Here is a 12,224-nt window from a genome sequence, read left to right as displayed (position 1 = left end):
CTTAATATATAATGGTCTCAAAAGGAATTTTCCCTTCTTGGAAAAGAGAAACACTTGATCTGTCATCCTCCTGTTTAAATGTTTTTGTGAGTCCAGTCATTTCCTAGGCACAGATAAAATACATTTTTTCCTCTTCACACTACACCATGGAGAAAAACTCAAGTCAGACTGGAAAAGCGCTATTAATCGCTTCAGAGCATTTTGTACAGGCTTGGAAGTCACCCTCAAATTTTTCCTCCTCTCTCTCACTCCATCTTACCCAGTCCATCACCAAATTCCAAAGATTATGCCTCCTGAATATTTTTTGATTCCTCTCTTAATCCATCTCTGCAAAGCAGCTAGACTGATTTTTTTAAAACATACATTAGTTTAAGTCAGTTTCATGGTAAGAATCCCTAATGGCTCCCCTCACACTTAGAATAATATTTAAACTCCTTACTGCACCTGCCAGGCTTTACCTGCCTGTGCAGCGTAGTCTCTGACCTCTGCCCCTCGCCTTCTGCACTGCAGTCACACTGGCCTTCCCTCCCAGGTCCACCCTCCTGCATGCAGCTCCCACTGTGTGGAATCCTCTCCCCAGGGACCCTGTTTCTACTCCTCCTTCAGACTAAGCTAAAGCATCACTTCATTAAGGAAGCCTTCCCTGACCCTCACTGAGGTCAGACTACCCAGTCTCACAGGGTCTCATAGCACCTTGTTCTTCTCTCTCTCTCTCTCTTTTTTTTGGTGAGGAGGATTGACCTTGAGCTAACATCTTTGCCAGTCTTCCTGTATTTTGTATGTGGGTCACCACCACAGCATGGCTTGATGAGCAGTGCTAGGTCCGCATCCAGGATCTGAACCAAAGCGGAGCATGCGAACTTGACCACTAACTACACCACTGGGCCGGCCCCCCCCACCCCGTACTTTTCTTTTGTAGGTCTTTCTGCAATTGTTATTACTAATGAATCTTGAAACTAGTTATTAGCTGCCTCCCCTCTAGAATAAGATCTAAGAGGGCGTGTGTGCTTTTACTTATTCACTGCTCTATACCAAGAGCCAGTGTCTAGTATAGTGCTGGGCAGTGGAATAAATACTGGAAAAATATTTGTTGCTAAAGAAAAAGAGCAGAAAATTCCCAAATTATGTAAATTTGGTTTTGGATTTTATTTAGGTGCTTACATTTGATCCTTAGGTTTTCTATTGTTGGAATGTTTACAAAAGACAAGTATCCACATTACCTGGGAGCTGTTAGAAATGCACTTCTCAGGCCTCTGATTCAGAAACTCTGGGTATGGGGCCTGGCAATTTGTTTTGTAACAAACCATCTAGGTGATGCTGATGCATAATGATGTTTGAGAACCAGTGTTCTATAAAAATATTGACTGAAGGTTGACTCTGGCTAAATAAAATATGAAGTGCAATTTAAACCTCCTTTCAAAATTAAGTACATTATTTCTGACCAACAGTGGGTAATAAACTACTTTTCAGCCACCCCACCCCCCCGCCATTTTATCAATTCATGTCTTCCGATGTCAACTGAAATGAAACAATGGCCCTGAGCTAACCCACATCTGGACTCTAAAAATTATGTAATAGTTTTCAACCTTCACCATTCTGAATCTTTTATCTGGTGCCATTGAAATCCAGGAAATGATTATAAAACTGATAATGCCCATGATTCTAGTGTTGGAGTGCTTTGTTTTAAAATATTTTTTTTTATTAATGTTATGGTAGATTACAACCTTGGGAGATTTCAGTTGTACATTATTGTTAGTAATGTTGTGGGCACACCACTTCCCCCTTTGTGCCCTCCCCCCTCCCCCCCTTTTCCCTGGTAACCACCGATCAGTTCTCCTTGTCAATATGTTAACTTCCACCTATGAGTGGAGTCATATAGAGTTCGTCTTTCTCTGTGTTTTAAAATATTTTTAATGTTTATTATACAGGGTCAGAACGATTTTTTGCTAAAGCCTAGTTTGTTGTAGTTTCTAGCTTCATAGTATCTAAAGCATTTTGAAGCATTAGCAGAGTTTGGATGTGCGTATTCTTGGCTATGTTTGGATTCCAGGGCTGTGCTACACCATGAAACTCTTTTTGTGAATGGATTGACTGCATTGTTAAAGGTCACTCAGCCCCAGTCTTGCCATTCACTTAAAATTTGCTCCATGTTTGACTCAAGGACACAATTTGGACAAAACCATTTCCACCTGGTGATTCTTAGGCGCTCCATAGGAAATTAATTGCAGGTTTCTTTCTCTCACAATGGATGCCCAAGGCTCATTGATTCTCTTTCTCATACTTAGAAGCACAGGATTTGAATGGGAAAGGGAGATAACCAAGAAAAGAAATTTAAAATGTTTTAAGAACCTCTTTATTTTAGAATATTTTCAGATTTACAGAAAAGTTGCAGAGATAGTACAAAAAGTTTTCATATACCCCACACACAGTTTCCCATATTATTAACATCATGTACTAGTAGTGTACATTTGTCACAATTAATAAACCAATATTGATACATTGTCATTAACTAAAGTCCATAGTTTATTCATATTTCGTCAGTTTTCCATTAATGTCACTTTCCTGTTCCAGGATCCTATCCAGAACACCACATCACAGTTAATTATATCTCTTTAGACTCCTCTTGGCTGTGACAGCTTCTCAGACTTTCCTTGGTTTAGATGCTGTTGACAGTTTTGAGGAGTACTGGTCAGGGATTTTGTAGAATGTTCCTCAATTGGGATTTGTCTTTTTTTCTCATGATTAGGCTATTGAGTTTTGGGAGGAAGAACTGAGAGGCGAAGTGCCGTTTTCATCACACCGTGTCAAGAGTACATATTATCAACATGACTTACCACTGTTGGTGTTGACTCTAATCACCTTTCTAAAGTAGTGTTTACTAGATTCCTCCACTGTTAAGTTACTATTTTTCCTCCTTTTCGTACTGTACTCTTTGAAGCAAGTCACTAAGTGTAGCCCAAGAGATTATTTTTTAATTGTGAGATTCCATATAACGTCTTTCTTGTCGAGTGGGACTTTCTCCATTACTTTTTGGTATCTCCTTTTAAGTTTTACTTGAATTAGGAGACACGTATATGCAACTGACATGTTTCAAATGTTTATTTAAATTGTGGAGTGTATTCAGCTGAAGGGATTTGACATTAAAGTGAATATTTTAGTGAATACTTGTTCTGGGGCAGTTAGGGAAACCTAATATATTTTGCAGATATTTCTTTGTCCAGCTGTTGCCCACATCCACTCTCATTCGTCACCCTCCAAGCCTCTGTTTGTCCATAGCTGCTCCTAGAATTTAATTGTCTTCTAGCTAAAACCTCTATGAAAACATTTGGGTACATAGAGTGGCCCAGGTTTTTTTTGCTTGGCAAGAACTCCCTTGCTAAAATGGTTTTTAATATGTTTGTGTCTTTCTACTGTGCTGCTTTTGCCAGAATAGATGCAGCCCTAAAAATTTGCTTGTCTTCCTAACTCCTTTCTTAATATCTTATAGCAGAGACTGAGCTATTGATCTGAAGGGATAATAATAACCCTGCATGTGCTTTTTGCAGGTTCTGATATTTTAAGAACCGAGAGCTTTGAAAAAGAACATTGCTTTACTTCACATAAACTCAAGGCTTCTTCAAACCAAGTAATATACAGCATATGTCATAAAGAAGATTCATTCCTAGAAATCAGCAGATTCAAAGGGAGCAAAGGATTAGGGAGAAGGAATTAAAGCAAGTGACAGTACTTGCTCAGGGACTGATGAGCTGGGTCAGCGCTCTGGGAACATTGTCTCCAGCAGTCCTGCTCACTCTTTACCCACCGCATTCCTAATTCATGTCCTTGGCTCCTAACATAACTTAAAGTACTTCTCAGAAAGATAGTTCCAGAAGGAAAGGCACACAGGAAGTAAACAATTGACTTTTGCTGAAGTTAACCTTAGTATATTAATAGTAGTTTTGGATTCTAGTTTGACTCCTCAATAGAGAAAATAGTGAGCAACAGGCCTTGTTATGATTAGATATATTTCACATAACTGAAGACAGTACATCTAAAATTGAGGATTTTTTTGCTGCATACATTTCTTAAGCTAAGTTCCAGCTAATAAGGTCTAAGAGGACTCCCTGAATTTGAGAGGTATGCCAAAAAAAGGAGAGTTAAAGAATATTTAGGTTTACTTTCTTAACTTTTCAATGTGACTTATATCTCTTATATATTGTATCTGTTCATCACTTGGAAGAATCCAGTACTCATTTTTAAGATTTGTTTTTAACTTTTTTGGAATAAGCTTTTTATTTTAAAATAGTTTGAAATTTGCTGGAAATTTTCAGAGATGGTACAGAGAGTTCACATATATACCCCCCACACAGTTTCCCTTATTATTAACATCTTGCATTAGTATGGTGCATTTGTTACAATTAATGAACCAATATTGATATATTATTAACTAAAGTCTGTACTTTATTCATAATTCTTTAGTTTGTCATAATGTCCTTTTTCTGTTCCAGGATCCCATCTAAGATACCATGTCGTAATTAGTCATCATGTCTCCTTAGGTTCCTCTTGGCTGTGACAGTTCCTTAGAATTTCCTTGTTTTGATAATGTTGACAGTTTTGAGGAGTAGTGGTCAGGGATTTTGTAGGATATTCCTGAATTAGGATTTGTCTGATGTTTTTCTCCTGATTAGACATGGGTTATGACTTTGTAGGAAGAAGGCTAAGAAGTGAAGGGCTATTCTCATCACATCGTATTCACCGTGCATGGTATCAGCATGACTTATCACTGATGATGTTAACTTGATCACCTGGCTAAGATAGAGTTTGACAGGTTTCTTCATTGTTAAAGTTATTATTTTTTTAAATAGAGATTTTTACTGATTTTCTTGCCTCTGTGATTCTGGAGAGGAAGATGGCTCATTTCATTTATTTGACAGCACTTACTGTGAGTTAAAATAAATATGGCTTTAGATAAATTTTAGGGTTTTTTTCTTCAAAGCCCACTCTTACTAATTAGAGAAATAAGCCATATTTAAGAAATAGCCTATAGTTTGTAGGGAACAAAAGTTGGTCATGGTCAAGTTACTGGTGTACAGTGTGTATTTGTTTAGCTTTTCTCTAAATAGGCTGAGTTTTTCAACAAAATTCTATTTGTGGATGAGTATTGTTAAATTACATTACATTCTTCAAATGTTATAGCAACTCAATTATTCATGATTTACCAGTTATTAGACTTTCTCACCTTCTCTTTTCACTTATTTTATATTCAGAAGTAACAGTGAAAAGTATTTCCCTAAATGAGACCCTTTGACTCCTCCCAGCTTTCATTATAAGTACAATGGATTATATAGATATTAGAGATCAGGCAACCTCCTGCTTACTTACAGCCCTTCAGATGCTAGTCACAGTACCAGGTGAAGGTCAGAAAGTACTAGGAAAAGAAGTCACCAGCACATCTTGTATTGAAATTTGTTAGGGAATTTCAGTATCAAGGAATGAGTGTGTCATACAGCAGATAAGCCTCTAGGATGAATTTGGTTAATTCTCCACAGCAACAGAATCTCATAATCAGAGGGTGTTGCTTGAGGCTTTCTCTTGTTTTGGAGTTGGCTGATCTAAATTGTGTAACCTCTAGTGGATTTCCATTCTGTTATCTATCAAGGAAAGTCTGAGGATGGAAAGAGATTTTCTGTTGGGCTGTGTGTGGGCTCAATGGAAAGGGTTAAAAATTAGGAGTGAATGCATTTAACTCAATTTTGCTTCCTAATGACAATCATCTCTCCCAGGTTTAGTGACACTGCGAACATGGAAGGAGCAGAGGCATCTATCTGGGTTTTATTGCTGGCTCTGCCACTAGTTTGTTGTATAATTTTTTTTTTTTTTAAGTCTAAGACTCTGTGGTGCCCTGTGCATCACCCATTTTTTTTTTTTTTTTAAAGATTGGCACCTGGGCTAACAACTGTTGCCAATCTTTTTTGGTTTTTTTCTGCTTTATCTCCCCCAAACCCCCTGTACACAGTTGTATATCTTAGTTGCAGATCCTTCTAGTTGTGGGATATGGGACGCCGCCTCAACGTGGCCTGACGAGCGGTGCCATGTCTGCGCCCAGGATCCAAACCCTGGGCCACTGCAGCAGAGCGCGCAAACTTAACCACTCTGCCACGGAGCTGGCCCCTGTTGTATAATTTTGAGGGTAGTTTTTTTTATTTTTAAAGATTTTATTTTTTTCCTTTTTCTCCCCAAAGCCCCCCAGTACATAGTTGTATATTCTTCATTGTGGGTCCTTCTAGTTGTGGTATGTGGGACGCTGCCTCAGCGTGGTTTGATGAGCAGTGACATGTGCGTGCCCAGGATTCGAACCAACAAAACACTGGGCCTCCTGCAGCGGAGCGCGCGAACTTAACCACTCGGCCACAGGGCCAGCCCCCTTGAGGGTAGTTTTTTAATGTAACTTTCCTCAGTGGTCCTCAGATTTTCATCTGTACTTTGAGACTGGATAACCCAGAGCATTGCTTAAACTCCTCGAGACCGTCTTAAGTCTGTGGTTCAGAATGGAAAATAAGAGTAGCAATGTGGGCTGTCCTCTCAATTACACATTATGATCATGATACGGTGTGTTAGGAAAAACTGTAATGGGAATCTGATCTTCCCACAAAACGTTGGGGGCATGGGTCTTGACCAAGGAACTTATGCCAAATTATTTTTTCTAGATAATACCTATGGGCTATAGAGCTTTTTAAGATATTCTGAATTAGGGAAGTGGTGGTGGGTGGAGAAAGAAGACAGAAGAGATCTCTGTACACTGAATTCCATATTCCTCTTCCCTGGTCCTTCCCACGTGACAGACTCTCTCTCTTTTTTATTGATATTCTTTCATTGGTATCTCTTTCATTGATATTCTTTTCTGCTCCTGGCCTTGTTTCATGCTGTCTGATGTTGGGAGGGTTGTGAAAGCCTGCTGGCTTCCATGTCTTCACAGCTCTCCAGTGAACAAAGTTGGGGCAGGTCAGCCCTGAACAAGGCTTTGGGCCCCAGCCTGTCGTGAGTTAGGGAGAATTTCAGGAACCTCATGCTGCTAGCTCAGTAGATCAGCATGTCTGCTAGTCTCATCATGACTTTGTGTGCTTAGGTTTTTGTAAGGCTCCTCTTGCTTAGTTCCTTGTGATTAAGATTGGCCTTGTACTTCTGTGCCAGAAACTGGGCCCCGTTTTGCTTCTCCCCTATGAAGTCCTTGTCTGGATACAGTGTACCCCACTTCCTCCAAGGGTAGGAATATGCTTTCTTTTAGCCAGTCCTCTTAGGAACTTGAGCTCTGCCTAGGCCCATGCCTGTGGTTGGGACTTCACTGCCCGGTGGTGATGCTCGCTGACTAATTGCTTTTACCAGATTTCCCTCTTACTGTGTTCTGTCTGCTTTGTCTTTGCTGAGTATCCTGATGTTCACTGCTCACGTACCTGGACCTCTGCCTGTTGCTGCCCACTCTCCTTTTCTGATTATGCGCACTTGCCTACTTGGATTTCCTCCTAGATCTTGCTCTGGGTTCACCTCCAGGCACTTGACATTCCCTCCCTCTAATATGGAGAGGTCTGTGTAGACTGCAGGGCCTGATCAGTCAGTGGTTTCCTTTATGTGGAGCCTTTATAAAAAATATCAGCTTTTAGCTACCTTAGTTTGTTACTTCCTGTTATTATAAACTCAGCCTTTGACATTTTTTATTGGACCAATTTTTTGTCTTTCTTTGGAACAAATCTCATATATTCCTTTTTCAGCCACTTGTTACTTTCACAGGGGAGTGGCCTCGAATCATAAAATCTTCACATTGGAGGAGACTTCCAAAGACATCCAGTTCAAATTGCCATGTGATGGGTAGCTTACCAACCCCTAAAATAACCCATCAATCACATTTTGTTACAGCTCTCAATCGGTTTCTTGGGCCCAAACTATCAATTCATTCATTTTATTTATTCATTCAGTCAACACAGTTAATGAACATCTACTGTTAGCTAGGCACTGGGGATATAAGTGTGTGTGTGTGTGTGTGTGAGTGTGTGAGCATTCCTGTCCTTAGGGAGCTGCTACTCTAGTGGGAGATAGAGAAATAATCACAACTGCTAGCTAGAGACATGCAGTAGGCAGGAGATGGGTCATTTCTTCTGCGTGCCTGAAGGTTGGTTAATGGAGAGGCTCTTCTGCCACTCTAACACCAACTTTCTGGTCCACCACTGGCTTTTTAACTACCCAAAAAAGAAAGAGGAAAAACTCGTCTGCCTCTGCTTTCTGCCTCTGTTTATCTTGACTTGCCCTTGGAGTCATCTTTCTAAATGCACGTCTTGGTTTGTTACTCCCCTGTTAATATATATGCTTCCCATTTTCTGCCCCACAAACTGACATCTAACTCTTTGGCACAACTTAGAAAGTCCTCAACCTTTCTGATTCATGCCTACTTCTCTAGTCTCATTATACACCATTTTCCATCAGACTCTCAGTGCCCCAGAACTTTGTGCAGTTTCCTGGCTACATTGTGCTTACTCACACTTCTATTGTATATGCTATTCCTGCTGCTTGAAATAGCTGCCAGTCTTGTCTTCCTAGTGAACTCGGGGGCACTGAGAGTCTGATGGAAAATATGGTATACAAGGAGGGATAAATCACAACTCTAGTTTTCCTCTTCCATTAGGTGCATTCCTGCCCGTTGGCTGTTATTGCACCTTATACATCCCTACCCCTGCCCACCAGAAGATTGTAAGCTACTCTAGAACAGACAGTTATCTTTGTCTTCAGCCTTAACACAGAGCTTAACCCAGAATGGGCAGTCAATAAATATTGGATGAATGGATGAATAAATGAGTGAAGAAGACAAGTCTTCTGTAGTTTATTTTTCAGTTTAGGTCTTCCTTGGAGGTCTAAGAAGGCTACTTAAAAGACTCCTATCACTGTTTTCACCATAGCTCCCTGCAAACCCAGGACCATGAACACTGGCTTATCCACTAGTAGACACCTGCCTGCCGACTATCACTGAATAGCCTGTCAAACAGGGAGAAAGGCCCTTCGGGGTTCTGGACAACTCTTCATCTTCTTCCACCCTGCAGCCTCTACTGCCAAGATAGGCTTCTCCTCTGTCTCTTCAAAACTAATCAAGAGAAGGAAATTGCACAGAAGGAAAATACCTCTTCCCTGCTCTTGTAAATCAGAACAGTTGTAAAGTGAGGAGAATTAGTACTTGAACAGGGTCCTGTCTCATTAGGCAGTTCTTTGAATGAGTCATCTACAAATTCAAGAAATTGGTAAGGACAGTTAGTGTCCATGTATCATTTTAAGTTGATCTGTTTCAAATAAATAGCAAATAGGGTATTTGGGTCCTAAATTAGGTATTTATCACCTTTTTACCAGAGCCTTTTTTTACACAATTAAAATCAGTTAGCAGTGAAAGACCCACACACAAAACTGTCATGAACTTTATTCTCCCTGTCTTCCTGTCCTTTAATCATGCATCTTAAACTTACAATCAAAACTCAGCACTTTTAGTTCTGATTAGCTGTAGATCTCTGCTTAAGATAGTAGTTGGCCATTTTTGAGGTGATAGGCATTTTTTTCAGCTTTATAGAGATATAACTTACATACAGTAAAATTCACCCTTTTTAGATGTGTACAAATCTGTGAATTTTGACTAAATAGTTTGTGGCCACCACTGAAATATAATAGAATTTTCTGTCCCAAGATGTTCCCTCTGCCTCTTTATCGTCTGTCCCCTCCCTATATTGCCAAACCCTGGCACAGCTGCTCTGATTTCTGTCTATAGTTTTCATTTCCAGAATTTCATATAAATGGGATCAAAATATGTAGCCTTTTAAGTCTGGGTTATTTCACTTAGCATTATGCTTTTGAGAGTCATCCGTGTCGTTGCATTTATCCATAGTTTGCTGCCTTTTATTGCTGAGTAGAGTTCCACTATATGAATGTACTACAATTTGTTTATCCATTCACCACTTGATGGACATTTGGATAAAATTTTTGGTGATTATACATAAAGTTGCAGTAAACATTTGTATTCAGTTTTTTGTGTTAACATAGATCTTTATTTCTTTTAGGTAAATAAGGAGTGGGATGGCTGGATGTTATGATAAGTGTGTGTGTTTAACTTTATTAAGACATTGCCAAGCTGTTTTCCAAAGTGACTGTAACATTTTTGATCCCCACCAGTAATATATAAGGTTCCAGCTGCTCCATATCCTTGCCAACATTGTCATTGTGTCTGTCTTTTTAAATTTTACACATTCTGGTAGGTGGCTAGTGATGCCTCATTGTGATTTTATTCTGCATTTTTCCTAATGATTAATGATTTTTGAGCAAGTGTCTGCTAAAGGTTTTTAATTGGGCAAGTTTTAAAAAAAAACAGTTTTGAGGGTTCTGTATGTATTCTGGTTAACACCCCTTTATCACATATGTGTTTTGCAAATATTTTTTCCAATGTGTGCCTTGTCTTTCTATTTTCTTTTTTATTTTCTTACTGTCTTTCAAAGAGCAAAACTTTTAAATTCTGTTGAAATGCAGTTTATCAATTTTTTCTTTTATGGTTCATGCTGCTTCTGTTCTATATGAGAAATAATTACCAGACCTAAGATCTTGAAGATTTATTTCTTTTCTATAAGTTTTAAAGCCTTAGCATTTACATTTCAGTCAACAATCAATTTCAAGTTGTATGTATACACTGAGGTTTGAATTGAGGTTCGTTTTTTTGAATATAGGTATGTCCCATTGTTCCAGCATCGTTTGTTGAAAGACTAAAAGACTATCCTTTATCAATTGAATTAACTTGGCATCTTTTTCAAAAATCAATTAACCGTATGTACGTGTGGGTCAGTTTCTGGACTGTCTGCTCTGTTCCATTGATCTATGTGTTTATCCTTTTACCAATATCACACTGTCGTGAGTAGTATAGCTTTATAGTAAGTCTTGAAATAAATTGGTTTGAGTCCTCCAACTTTTTCTTTTTAAAATGCTTTGGTTATCCTAGATTATTTGTTTTTCCATATAAACTTTCGAATCATCTTGTAAATTTCTAAAAAAAAAAAGAAATAAGCTTGGATTTTTATTAAGCATTGACTTGAATGCTGAATTGGGATTGAATTGACTCTCTAATTTGGGAGAGAATTACAATATTGATGATATTGAGTCCTCTGATCCACACACACATTATATCTCTCCAGTTCCTTTCATCTTCTTTGATTTCTCTCTTCAGTTCTTTTTGTAATTTTCAACATTGAAATCTTACAATACTGTTAGATTGATCCTTGAGTATTGCATATTTATTGGTGCTGTTGCAAATGACGCTCATAAAAATTTCAGTCCCCAGTTGTTCACTGCTATATATAAAAATTCAATTCATTTTTGAATAGTGATCTTATAAAGACAGTTTTATTTCTCCTCTCCAATTTTATCTATCTTTATTTCTTTTCTGTGCCTTAACTACATTAGCTAAGACTTCCATCCAGTACAATGTTAAATAGACGTGGTAAGAGTGGATTCCTTGCCTTGTTCCTGATCTTAGGGGGAAATCATTCAATCTTTTACCATTAAGTATGAGTTGGCTTTAGATTTTTTCTTGGGTGCTCTTTATTAGGCTGAGGAGGTTCCCTTCTATTTCTAGTTAACTGGGTATTTTTTTTTTAATTAAGGTTATGATAGTTTACAACGTTGTGAAATTTCACTTGTACATTATTGTTAGTCATGTTGTGGGTACACCACTTCACCCTTTGTGCCCTCCCCCCAACCCCCCCTTTCCCCTGGTAACCACCGATCAGTTCTCCTTGTCTATATGTTAACTTCCACCTATGAGTGGAGTCATACAGAGTTCGTCTTTCTCTGTCTGGCTTATTTCACTTAACATAATTAACTGGGTATTTTTTAAAATCGTGAGTGGCTGTTGAATGAATGTCACACAATTTTTGCCTCTGTATAAATAATCATGTAGATTTTCTCGCTTAGGCTGTTGATATTGTGACTGGGATGGTTTGAGTTAGGAATGTTGAACCAACCTTGCTTTCCTAGGCTAAATCCCATGTCACCATTATATATTATTCTCTTATAATTTATGGATAAAAATTATGGTTAGATACCACAAAGTAGTTGGTAATTTCTTAACCATATATGTTTTTTATAGGTCACTGGAACCACTTCCATCCTTGTTAAGGGAAGTGCTAGCCTTGCTCATCATACAATACAGGCAGAGTGCTTTTCTTCTAATACAG

The 12,224-nt window shown here is 38.6% G+C and overlaps 1 protein-coding gene and 1 non-coding gene across 10 annotated transcripts in view; one reads left to right on the top strand and one right to left on the bottom strand.

Moving 5' to 3' along the window:
* ATP11C (ATPase phospholipid transporting 11C) overlaps nucleotides 1–12,224 on the top strand; it is a 172,655-nt gene that overhangs the window by 22,530 nt on the left and 137,901 nt on the right. The gene's annotated exons all lie outside the window — the stretch shown is intronic.
* Nucleotides 12,073–12,197, bottom strand: LOC139081254 (U6atac minor spliceosomal RNA). The gene has a single exon (XR_011536375.1). It is a non-coding gene; the product is annotated as a U6atac minor spliceosomal RNA (small nuclear RNA).

Source organism: Equus przewalskii, chromosome X (assembly GCF_037783145.1).
Source record: "Equus przewalskii isolate Varuska chromosome X, EquPr2, whole genome shotgun sequence".
NCBI lineage: Eukaryota > Metazoa > Chordata > Mammalia > Perissodactyla > Equidae > Equus > Equus przewalskii.
Note: the sequence above shows the minus strand (reverse complement) of the source record. Positions and strands in the feature narration are given on the sequence as shown.